The sequence below is a fragment of the Natator depressus genome, chromosome 14, assembly GCF_965152275.1.
Source record: "Natator depressus isolate rNatDep1 chromosome 14, rNatDep2.hap1, whole genome shotgun sequence".
In the NCBI taxonomy this organism is placed as follows: domain Eukaryota; kingdom Metazoa; phylum Chordata; order Testudines; family Cheloniidae; genus Natator; species Natator depressus.
In genome coordinates, this window is record NC_134247.1 from 39,506,906 (window position 1) to 39,518,115 (window position 11,210).

Consider the following 11,210-nt stretch of genomic DNA (forward strand, 5'->3'; position numbering starts at 1 on the left):
GAGTAGCAGCCGTGTTAGTCTGTATCCACAAAAAGAAAAGGAGGACTTGTGGCACCTTAGAGACTAACATATTTATTTGAGCGTAAGCTTTCATAAGCTACAGCTCACTTCATCAGATGCATGCAGTGGAAAATACAGTGTGGAGATTTTATATACATAGAGAACATGAAAAAATGGGTGTTACCATACAGACTGTAACAAGAGTGATCAGGAAAGGCGAGCTATTACCAGCAGGAGAGCCGGGGGGGGGGGGAGGGGGGGTGAAGAAACCTTTTGTAGTGATAATCAAGGTGGGCCATTTCCAGCAGTTGACAAGAACAGTAGGGGGGGAAATAAACAAGGGGAAATAGTTTTACTTTGTGTAATGACACATCCACTCCCAGTCTTTATTCAAGCCTAAATTAATTGTATCCAGTTTGCAAATTAATTCCAATTCAGCAGTCTCACCTTGGAGTCTGCTTTTGAAGTTTTTTGTTGTTGAAGAATTGCCACTTTTAGGTCTGAGTTCGAGTGACCAGAGAGATTAAAGTGTTCTCCGACTGGTTTTTGAATGTTATAATACTTGACGTCTGATTTGTGTCCATTTATTCTTTTACGTAGAGACTGTCCAGTTTGGCCAATGTACATGGCAGAGGGACATTGCTGGCACATGATGGCATATATCACACTGGTAGATGTGCAGGTGAACGAGCCTCTGATAGTGTGGCTGATGTGATTAGGCCCTATGATGGTGTCCCCTGAATAGATATGTGGACACAGTTGGCAACGGGCTTTGTTGCAAGGATAGGATCCTGGGTTAGTGGTTCTGTTGTGTGGTGTGTGGTTGCTGGTGAGTATTTGCTTCAGGCTGGGGGGCTGTCTGTAGGCAAGGACTGGCCTGTCTCCCAAGATCTGTGAGAGTGATGGGGCGTCCTTCAGGATAGGTTGTAGATCCTTGATGATGCGTTGGAGAGGTTTTAGTTGGGGGCTGAAGGTGACGGCTAGTGACGTTCTGTTATTTTCTTTGTTGGGCCTGTCCTGTAGTAGGTAACTTCTGGGTACTCTTCTGGCTCTGTCAATCTGTTTCTTCACTTCAGCAGGTGGGTATTGTAGTTGTAAGAATGCTTGATAGAGATCTTGTAGATATTTGTCTCTGCCTGAGGGGTTGGAGCAAATGCGGTTGTATCGTAGAGTTTGGCTGTAGACGATGGATCGTGTGGTGTGTCCTGGATGGAAGCTGGAGGCATGTAGGTAAGTATAGCGGTCAATAGGTTTCCAGTATAGGGTGGTGTTTATGTGACCATCGCTTATTAGCACCGTAGTGTCCAGGAAGTGGATCTCTTGTGTGGACTGGTCCAGGCTGAGGAGGATGGTGGGATGGAAATTGTTGAAATCATGGTGGAATTCCTCAAGGGCTTCTTTTCCATGGGTCCAGATGATGAAGGTGTCATCAATGTAGCACAAGTAGAGTAGGGGCATTAGGGGACGAGAGCTGAGGAAGCGTTGTTCTAAGTCAGCCATAAAAATGTGGGCATACTGTGAGGCCATGCGGGTACCCAAAGCAGTGCTGCTGGTTTGAAGGTATATATTGTCCCCAAATGTGAAATAGTTATGGGTGAGGACAAAGTCACAAAGTTCAGCCACCAGGTTTGCCGTGACATTATCGGGGATACTGTTCCTGAGGGCTTGTAGTCCATCTTTGTGTGGAATGTTGGTATAGAGGGCTTCTACATCCATAGTGGCCAGGATGGTGTTTTCAGGAAGATCACCAATGGATTGTAGTTTCCTCAGGAAGTCAGTGGTGTCTGGAAGATAGCTGGGAGCGCTGGGAGCGTAGGGCCTGAGGAGAGAGTCTACATAGCCAGACAATCCTGCTGCCAGGGTGCCAATGCCTGAGATGATGGGGCGTCCAGGATTTCCAGGTTTATGGATCTTGGGTCGCAGATAGAATATCCCAGGTCAGGGTTCTAGGGGTGTGTCTGTGCGGATTTGTTCTTGTGCTTTTTCAGGAAGTTTCCTGAGCAGATGGTGTAGTTTCTTTTGGTAACCCGCAGTGGGATCAGAGGGTAATGGCTTGTAGAAAGTGGTGTTGGAGACCTGCCTAGCAGCCTCTTGTTTATATTCTGACCTATTCATGATGACGACAGCACCTCCTTTTTCAGCCTTCTTGATTATCATGTCTGAGCTGTTTCTGAGGCTGTGGATGGCGTTGTGTTCTGCACGGCTGAGGTTATGGGGCAAGTGATGCTGCTTTTCCACAATTTCAGCCCGTGCACGTCAGCGGAAGCACTCTATGTAGAAGTCCAGTCTGTTGTTTCGACCTTCAGGAGGAGTCCACCCAGAATCCTTCTTTTTGTCGTCTTGGTAGGAAGGTCTCTGTGGGTTAGTATGTTGTTCAGAGGTGTGTTGGAAATATTCCTTGAGTCGGAGACATCGAAAATAGGATTCTAGGTCACCACAGAACTGTATCATGTTCGTGGGGGTGGAGGGGCAGAAGGAGAGGCCCCGAGATAGGACAGATTCTTCTGCTGGGCTAAGAGTATAGTTGGATAGGTTAACAAGATTGCTGGGTGGGTTGAGGGAACCACTGTTGTGGCCCCTTGTGGCATGTAGTAGTTTAGATTGTTTAGTGTCCTTTTTCTTTTGTAGAGAAACAAAGTGTGTGTTGTAAATGGCTTGCCGAGTTTTTGTAAAGCTCTCCAACACCACTTTCTACAAACCATTACCCTCCGATCCCACTGAGGGTTACCAAAAGTTAGTGCCTGTCTCACGCCCCACAACCTGCAAGGTCTCGTGCCAGCAAAGGGAAGCTGCTCCCAGATCTGGAGCTGCATTTGCATGTCCTGAGGGCTGTCCTGCACCATGGTCACCACGGGCAGGTAGGTCATCAACCTCCATCTCTGTCCCAGCCGCAGGATGGCCTCTGGTTCCTGCTCCCTCAGGCACCTGGAGATGCTGAAATAGGGGTGGGGTTGGCAGAGCAGGAGAACACCCCATGAGGTTAAGAAATGGCAGTGAGAGCCTTTTCCCTTCCTGGGAGATTACGGTGTCCCTCTGTGGGGACTCCCTTCCTGGCAGGTACCGTGCTTTCATTCCTGGTCACTGCCAGGAGGCCCAGCTCCCAACCCTAGCAGCTTGGCTGTTCCATCCCCTACTGTGTACCGAAACTGCCTTGAAAGGACTATCCAAGCCCCTCCCAGGCCTGCTCCCATTGCGGGTCTCTCTCCTGGCTGAGCACAGGCTGTTCTTATATCGCCCAACAGGCTTGGATCCTAGTTACATGCTGCTCCTTCCCATGTGACCCTTGCACTTATTCCCTTCACCTGGGGATAGTTTCAGCTGAGCTACTCCCCCTTTCATGGCCATCTCACCCTGGGACAGCCTGAAACTGGAAACCTGTGCTCAAACAGTAACTGTTTGCTAGGAAAGGTGCTGAAGACACAATGGAAGAGGAAATCCTTTGGACTGGATTGAAATTATTCCAAAGGAAAGTGAATGAGAGAAAATGTCCAGCGTTATCTTCCTAGCGAAAGAAAAAAAATAGGGTTTTTAAGCATTAGATCCAGCTGGTCAGAAACAATCTTTCTTCTCCAGTGACGTGAAGTTAAAGGACATGGAGAAGAAGAAAACCTCGACTCGGGTTGTTACTGGAGCTGAAGCAGAGAGGCCAGGACAAACACGGCTAGGGCCCAGGACTGACTATCAGCAGATCGGCCATTTTCTATTCCTCACTTTTTGACCATGAGCGAATCTCTTTGCTTCTGTGTCCCTCAGTTTCCACGACTATAAAATAAAGCTACTCAAGGTTATGTTTTTTTGTCTCCTGTTTTTCAAGGCGGGACACTTAGATACATTTGGGGCCTGTCTACGCTACCGGTCTAGAGTGTCTTTGTAAGCTGATGACCCCCACATGTTGTTCAGAAGCTATGGGTGACACAAGGTCCTACATTTGTTCTGTGCTTAGCCCCTAGGGCATAGCTGGGCTGGGCGGCCTTTCTCACTGTGCTGTGTGGAGCAGGTTATGGGCACGAGGGATATGAAGAGGCTCTCAAGGACTAATTCTTGAAAATAAATATCAATGAACTGCAAACCAAATAAAATATCACTGCTGCTAAGGTTGGTGGGTGATCAAATAGTAGCAGAGTGGTAATTAATGATGAGGAGAGGGCAGTGATACAGAGCAATCGGATCCCTTCAGAAGCTGGAGCCATTCAAAGAAAACAAGTTGGAAAAGAACCAAATGAAGGGTCCTATAGCTAGCGACAAAGCATGCAGGCCACACCTACAGAATGGGGAAGTGTATCCAGAAAAGCACTGACTGTGAAGAGGATTTAGGGGCCATGCTAGGCAAGCCATTCAACATGAGCACCCAGGGTGATGCTGTGGTGAAAAGGGCTAAAGCCATCATTAGATGTATGAAAAGAGCAGTGAGGAGCATAGGGAGGTGACACACCATGAGGAAGACTGATCATGGAATCCTGCATCCAGTTTTGGCGTCCACCTTTGAAAAAAGATTTGGAAATATTGGAGATGGGGCAGCAAAAAGCAATGAAATGTTTTGAGGGCTGGAGAAAAATGCCTGCGAATGAGCTATTGAAAGAGCTCAGCCTGTTTAGATGATAAAAAAGATCGGGAGGTGACGTCATTGAAGTGTTGAAGTGACTTCGTGGAGAGAAAAGATCGGGTATGAAAGGGCTCATTAATCTAGCAGAGAAAAGCATAACAAGACCCAGTGGCTGGAAACTCAAAAGAGACCAATTCATATTAGAAAGAGGGCACACATATTCAACCGTGAGGATGAATCACCAAAGGAAGAAACTAGAAAGGGAAGTGGTGGGAATTCCCCACCTCTTGATGTCTTCTAATGAAGACTAGATGCCTTTCTGGAAGGTGTGTAGTCAAAAACTAGCTCCTATGCTCTACAGAAAGCATGTGATATGCAGGGGGTCAGATGACCTGCACTATTTGTCTCTTCTGTCCATAAAGTCTGCTAATTTATGAAAAACTGAGCGTAGCACGGGGAGAAGCCTCTGATGTTTTACTTTGTTCGACTTGAGCCCACAATGAACGCTCATTGCGTGGGGTGATCCAGGGGAAGCGGCTGAAACATCCAGTGTGGCTGAACAGGGGCAGGACATCAGCACTGCAAGGGAGGGGTGGGTGTGGCAGTGACATGACAAGGGCCTTTGGCAGGACCTCAGCCTATTGGACAAAAGTGGTGGGGAGGCGATGATCTCACAGAGAGATCTTGACATCAGCCAGGCAGGACAGGGGTGCAGGACAGGGGCCACCTCGGAGATCCCTGTGGCTTTGTTTCAGCACGTCTCCTTCTCGAGGTCTCTCCTGGAGGACTGAGAGAGCATTCACTTTCACATTCGTGAGCGCAAGGAGGACCCTTTTCGGAGTTTTCTCCTTTTCTTGTAGTGGTTTTGCTCAAAAACAGACGTCCCTGTATAGAAGGTAAGAGCCTCGGAGAGGTTTGGAACCTGTTCAGTCTGATCCATTAGGTGCCAGCTGATTTTTAGGAAAGGAAAACATTACATTGTGGGGGCAGTATTTTATTTCCGACCTAGGACTTTGTCCCTTAGAATCACTGGGGACATTGGGGTTTCTCCTTTTTGTTTTCCCTTTTCCTGCCTCTCCCTCCTTTCTCGTCTTCTCTTGCATCTCTGTCCTTTTCCCCTGCTTTCCTTTCACCACCAGGACCTGTCTGTGCATGTGGAGTTGGGGATGGGGGGGTTGCACTCCAACTCTCATTGCGGGAGGCCCTCCCAAAGACATGTGGCTGGAATGGTGCTGTAAGAGTGACTCCCTCTGGTGGTGGCCTGGGACATCTGGTGAGGACTCTCAGCTTTCTGCTTCTCAGAGTCTCAGTGCTGATTGGGGGAGCTTGGGGCTATTGTGAGGGAGGAGACTCAGGTCCTCGTTACTCTCTTTTAAGACCAAGGAAATAAGCCATAAACAAACATGTATTTGATTGCTCTTGCCGCTTTTCTCCATTCATTGTCTTGGAGTAATTCATGATTCTCTCTCTAATGGGCTAGTTCTTCTAAAATACTTACTAAAGAATTAGGTTTTAATAAAGCCAAATGCAACCCCATACCTCCAGTAACAAAGGAGTCAGGCGGCACCCTACAGAATGAGGGACAATCCGCTGGAAAGCAGCGACCCTGAAAAGGATTTCGGGGCCATAGTGGACGAGCTGCTCAGCACGATCTGTCAATGTGAAACTGTGGTAAAAAAGGTTAAAGCCATTCTTGGATGGATAGAATAGTGAGAATGGAAAGGGAAGTGAAAGAGCATTGGTGAGACTGATGTTGGAATGTTGAATCCAGTTCTTGTGTCCACATTTTGAATATTATGTTAAAACAATTGGAGAGGGTACAGAAAAGATTCGTAATTGAGTGATGGGGATGATGCCTTCTAATGAGACATTGAAAAAGCTCAATCTGTTTAGGATACACAAAAGACAAATGAGAGGTGAGTTGCTTGACTTCATGGAGAGAAAATGTTGAGTATAAAAGGGCTCTTTTATGTAGCAGAGAAAGGCATGACAAGACCCCATGGATGGAAGCAGAAATCAGAAAAAGGATAATGACAATAAGACCCGGATTTGTAAGAGGGTGGTTCGTCATTGGCACAAACCACCAAGAGAAATGATGGATTGTCCATCTCTTGATCTCTTCGAATAAAGACTAGATGCCTTTCTGGAAAACATTTGAGTAAAAGAAAAGCCCAGCTCCTCTGATATACAGGAGGCCTTAGGATACGCAGAGGATCAGTTTAAATGCTCTAACGGTTGCTTCTCGCCATAAAGTCAACAAACTTGAGAAAACCTAACTGTGGCCTGGGGAAGAACCTCTATGTTCTACTGTGTAGTCGGTGTCACCCACAAGGAAGAGTCATTGCGTGGGGTGATCCAGAGGAAGCGGCTGAAACATACAATGTGGCTGGACAGGGGCAGGACATCAGCACTGCAGGGGAGGGGTGGGTGTGGCAGTGACATCACAAGGGCCTTTGGCAGGACCTCAGCCTATTGGACAAAGGTGGCGGGGAGGCGATGATCTCACAGAGAGATCTTGACATCAGCCAGGCAGGACAGGGGGGCAGGACAGGGGCCACCTCGGAGATCCCTGTGGCTTTCCTTCAACACGTCTCCTTCTCGAGGTCTCTCCTGGAGGACTGAGAGAGCATTCACTTTCACATTCGTGAGCGCAAGGAGGACCCTCTTTGGAGTTTTCTCCTTTTCTTGTAGTGGTTTTGCTCAAAAACAGACGTCCCTGTATAGAAGGTAAGAGCCTTGGAGAGGTTTGGAACCTGTTCGGTCTGATCCATCAGGTGCCGGCTGATTTTTAGGAAAGGAAAAGACTAGATTGTGGGGGCAGCATTTTATTTCCAACCTAGGACTTTGTCCCTTAGAATCACTGGGGACATTGGGGTTTCTCCTTTTTGTTTTCCCTTTTCCTCTCTCCCTCCTACCTTTCTCTTCTTGCTTCCTTTGTCCTTTTCCTCTGCTCTCCTCCCACCACCAGGAGCTCTGTGTGTGGAGCGGGGGCCGGGGGGGTTGTGGGAGGCCCTCACAGAGAGGAGACGGGAATAGGGCTCCGAGAGTGATCCCCTCGGTGGTGACCAGGGCCATTCTTTGGGCTATTTGATGAGAACCCTTAGCCTCCCACCCCTCAAAGTCTCAACCTTGATCGGCTGAGGAGGGGGCTATTGACAGGGAGGAAACTCTGGTCTTTGTTGTTCTCTTTTATGACCAAGCAAATAACTCACAACCAGTTATATGTTTGACCAATGTGGATGCTGCTCTCCATTCATTGTCTCGGAGCAGTTCATGATCCTCTCGAACATTCCAATTCTTCTCAAATACTTGCTGCATAATTACTAGGAACAATTGCTGGTCTGTAGCTCATTTGAGAGCAATTCTGCTACTGACTGGCTGCATCAGCTAAGACAAGTCCCTGCTCCTTTCTCAGCCTTCGTTTCTCCTTCTGTCAAGTATGAATAACAATCCTCTCCCACCTACCTCGCCATGGGTGGATGCTGGGGATCCACTGAAGAGTGTCACTTGGAACAGTGCAGACTAGGGGGTGTCAGATCACACTGAGCCATATCCGATTATGATCTAATATTCTCTTTTATTTGTATTTTATTCTTTTGAAATTGTGAAGAGCAGCAACTGCTTAGCTCAGACTGAAGCATCTCATCCAATTTTCTAGATCATAGTTGGTTTCAGAGTAGCAGCCATGTTAGTCTGTATTTGCAAAAAGAACAGGAGGACTTGTGGCACCTTAGAGACTAACCAATTTATTTGAGCAGAAGCTTTCGTGAGCTACAGCTGTTGTGAGCTACAGATGCATCCGATGAAGTGAGCTGGAGCTCACGAAAGCTTATGCTCAAATAAATTGGTTAGTCTCTAAGGTGCAACAAGTCCTCCTTTTTCTTTTTGCTAGATCCTAGTGTCTCCCCTTTGTGTACGACGAGACAGTTGACTGCACTGTGACAAACAGGAGATTCTCTTGTTTTGCAAACAAATATTTTTGCAAAGAATTTTCATCCTACTTCTTATGATTTCAAGAAACAAAGTGCTTTCGTCTGAATGGATTTTCTGACAGAAAACGGTTTCCATGAAAATGTTCACACCTGATTTCCTGGGCTTTATCCCTGCCTCCGGGGGTTGTTGTCTGTTAGTTAGAACAGGAGTCAGGACTGTTGTCTTCTCTTTCTGGCTCCGTCACCGCTTTGCTGTGTGACACCTTGGGTAGGTCCAATGGGAATAGGGTCAATTCTCTAAGTCCAGGCAGCAGGGAGCCTGGGTGAGATAAGGGATGTTAAGGCCGTCTGCGAAGGAGAAAGGGATGTTTCCAGGTGTTGAATGTCAAGAATTCTAAACTTTGCTCAAATGGCTAGATCGAGAAACAAGAACTAGTTGGGGCCAAACTTTAACCATTGTTTTTTTTAAAGCCCATTCAGGGATGTGAGTCCCAGAGAGCCATAGAGAGGGGGAGCAACTTGCCCAAAGTCCCACAGATCAATAGGCAGCAATGGAAGCAGGAGTGACACTCTCTCTCAAAGGCAGGGGGACCAGACATTAGAGCCTGGTTGCAATTGCCAGCTGTGGGAGGGAGTGTGCGGCAGTGGTTAGTGAAGGGGTCCATCCATGGCTCTGACACTCAATGTGACCCTGTGCTCGTAGCTGAGGCCCGTTTGCCATCAGTAGGGTTGGGGTCCCATGGCTACACCCCAATGGGTTTGGGAGGCTCCAGGAAGGTGTGTAAAGTGCTGGGATGTCAGGATCCTGGAGGCGCTGTCACCTCCACCCTAGGGCAGTGTTCTGCACCCCCCTGCTGCTGGCTGAGTTTCTCCATCCCTTGGCAATAAGACAGACTCTTGTTTTCACAGCCGGTCAATCGCCCTAGTGTCATCACCCTGCCTGCTGGCTGGGCAGGGTAACTCCTGAGGTCACCACCCTCTCCAGCCTGCCTTGGGCTTGGAGAGTGAGGAGGAGGGCGTGGGACGTCTGCTGACCCTGAACATCCGCCATCCATCATCCCATCAGTGAGAGCAAGTGAGTGGCATTCGGGTTCCTCGGTGGCTTCCCCTGTCTGTCTGGGGAGAGGCAGAAACGGGGAGAGACTATCTCCAAAGGGGGATTTCCTTTGCAAACAGCGCCCAAGAGCCCCTCACTCTTAGGCCAGGCAGGCGCTTCTCCAGAGCCGTCTCCAGTGTGTTTGGAAAGGTTCCAGCAATGGGGCTCCCAGCCCTTCCCTTGTGGGACACTGTTCCCCAGGCTGAAAGTCTCTGAGCTGGGCCAGACCCTGTGAGCTGCTGAGTTGGAAATCAATGGGGAATGAGGAGGGCCCTGGTCTTCCTGTGCCTAGGGTCTTTGTGACTTTGACGTGGGGAATGGTTTCCCAGGAGAAGTCCGGGCTCCTGGGTTCTGTTCCTTCTCTAGCCTGGGTGGGAGAGTGGCCTGGGACGACAGGAGGGGGCTGCTTGTCCAGAGGAACCGATGGTCTTTGGGAATGACCCCATTACTCGAAAAGGATGAGACTTCTTGGATATTGCAGCAGCAGGGATTACGAGGGGGAAGGTTGGGAGCAGATCATGCAACGAACTCCTGCTCGTGTGCGTAGATGGCACTCCCTGAACTCCTGTGGGGGCAGAGGGGGCTGCTGTGGTTGGAGCAGGGAGGAGGAGGGACGGAAAAGGCCCATGAGTGAAAGGCTGCCTTGAGCCCAGACTCACACCTGCTCCCCGTTCGGTTTCAGGATGGCCAGGCTCCTGCGGATGTTCAGGAGGAAGGCTCTGCAGGTGGCCCCAGAGCCTGAGGGAAGCAGCTGCCATCTTCCCAAGGGGCAGAGCAACCCCTGCGTCCCCGCTGGCGGGGAAGCAGCTCCCGTCCAGGCCAGACGGCGGAAGTGCCCGGCCTTCTGGAAAAGGAACCCAGCTCCCGGCGCAGGCGCCGAGCTGGGAGAGGCCCCGACCAGGCCCCACTGGAGCTGGCCCAGGCTGCAATTTTGCAGACAGGACCCAGCCCAGGAGGGGCGCCGGGCAGGGTGGCTCTGGGGCTGGTTGTGTGGGCAGCAGCGGCCCCAGGAGCCCAGCCCTCGTTCCCATCAGGAGGCATCGCCCTGCCCGCTCACTGAGGACCTTCCAGCCCCCGCAGGCCAGGAGGCGGAAGGTCCCTGTCCCAGCACCGGCAGCTCAGCCTGGGACAGCGGCAGCACCTGGGCCTCTGGCAGCAGCCAGGCTGATGGAGGCCACTGCTTTGTTCCAGGTGAGGAGCCAGGCTGGGCTCCGGGAGGGCTGAGGACGGGACGTGAACACCCTGGGCCCAGACGCTCTCCCAGTGATATGGGGGGGGGGTCCCCAGCCCAGGTGTCTGGCCTGAGCCGCGCGAACCCCACTGACAGCAGCAGCCGTCACACAGCTGCCCCTTCCGCACGGGGACCTGGGGGTGGGGCATGAAGAGCTGCTGCCACTTTGGTCCTTGCTGCTCCGGGGCCGGGGGAATCGGCACCTCCCCTGGAGTCCTGGCCAGTGGAGGGGGGGCTCTGCTCTGGGCTTCTGAAGCTGTTGGGGGCTGAAGGCATCCCTGAGAGGGAGGTTTGGGGCCCGATCTGCCCTGGGTGCCTGAGGTGGGAAGGGGGGTCTTGAATCCTGCTCTGCCCACCACGCCCCTGTCCTTCCCTCCCTGGTGCAGGGACCCCCCTGGATTCGGAGCA

At 50.3% G+C, this 11,210-nt stretch overlaps 1 pseudogene; it reads left to right on the forward strand.

Moving 5' to 3' along the window:
• LOC141998040 (zinc finger protein RFP-like) overlaps positions 1 to 11,210 on the forward strand; it is a 338,200-nt pseudogene that overhangs the window by 145,762 nt on the left and 181,228 nt on the right.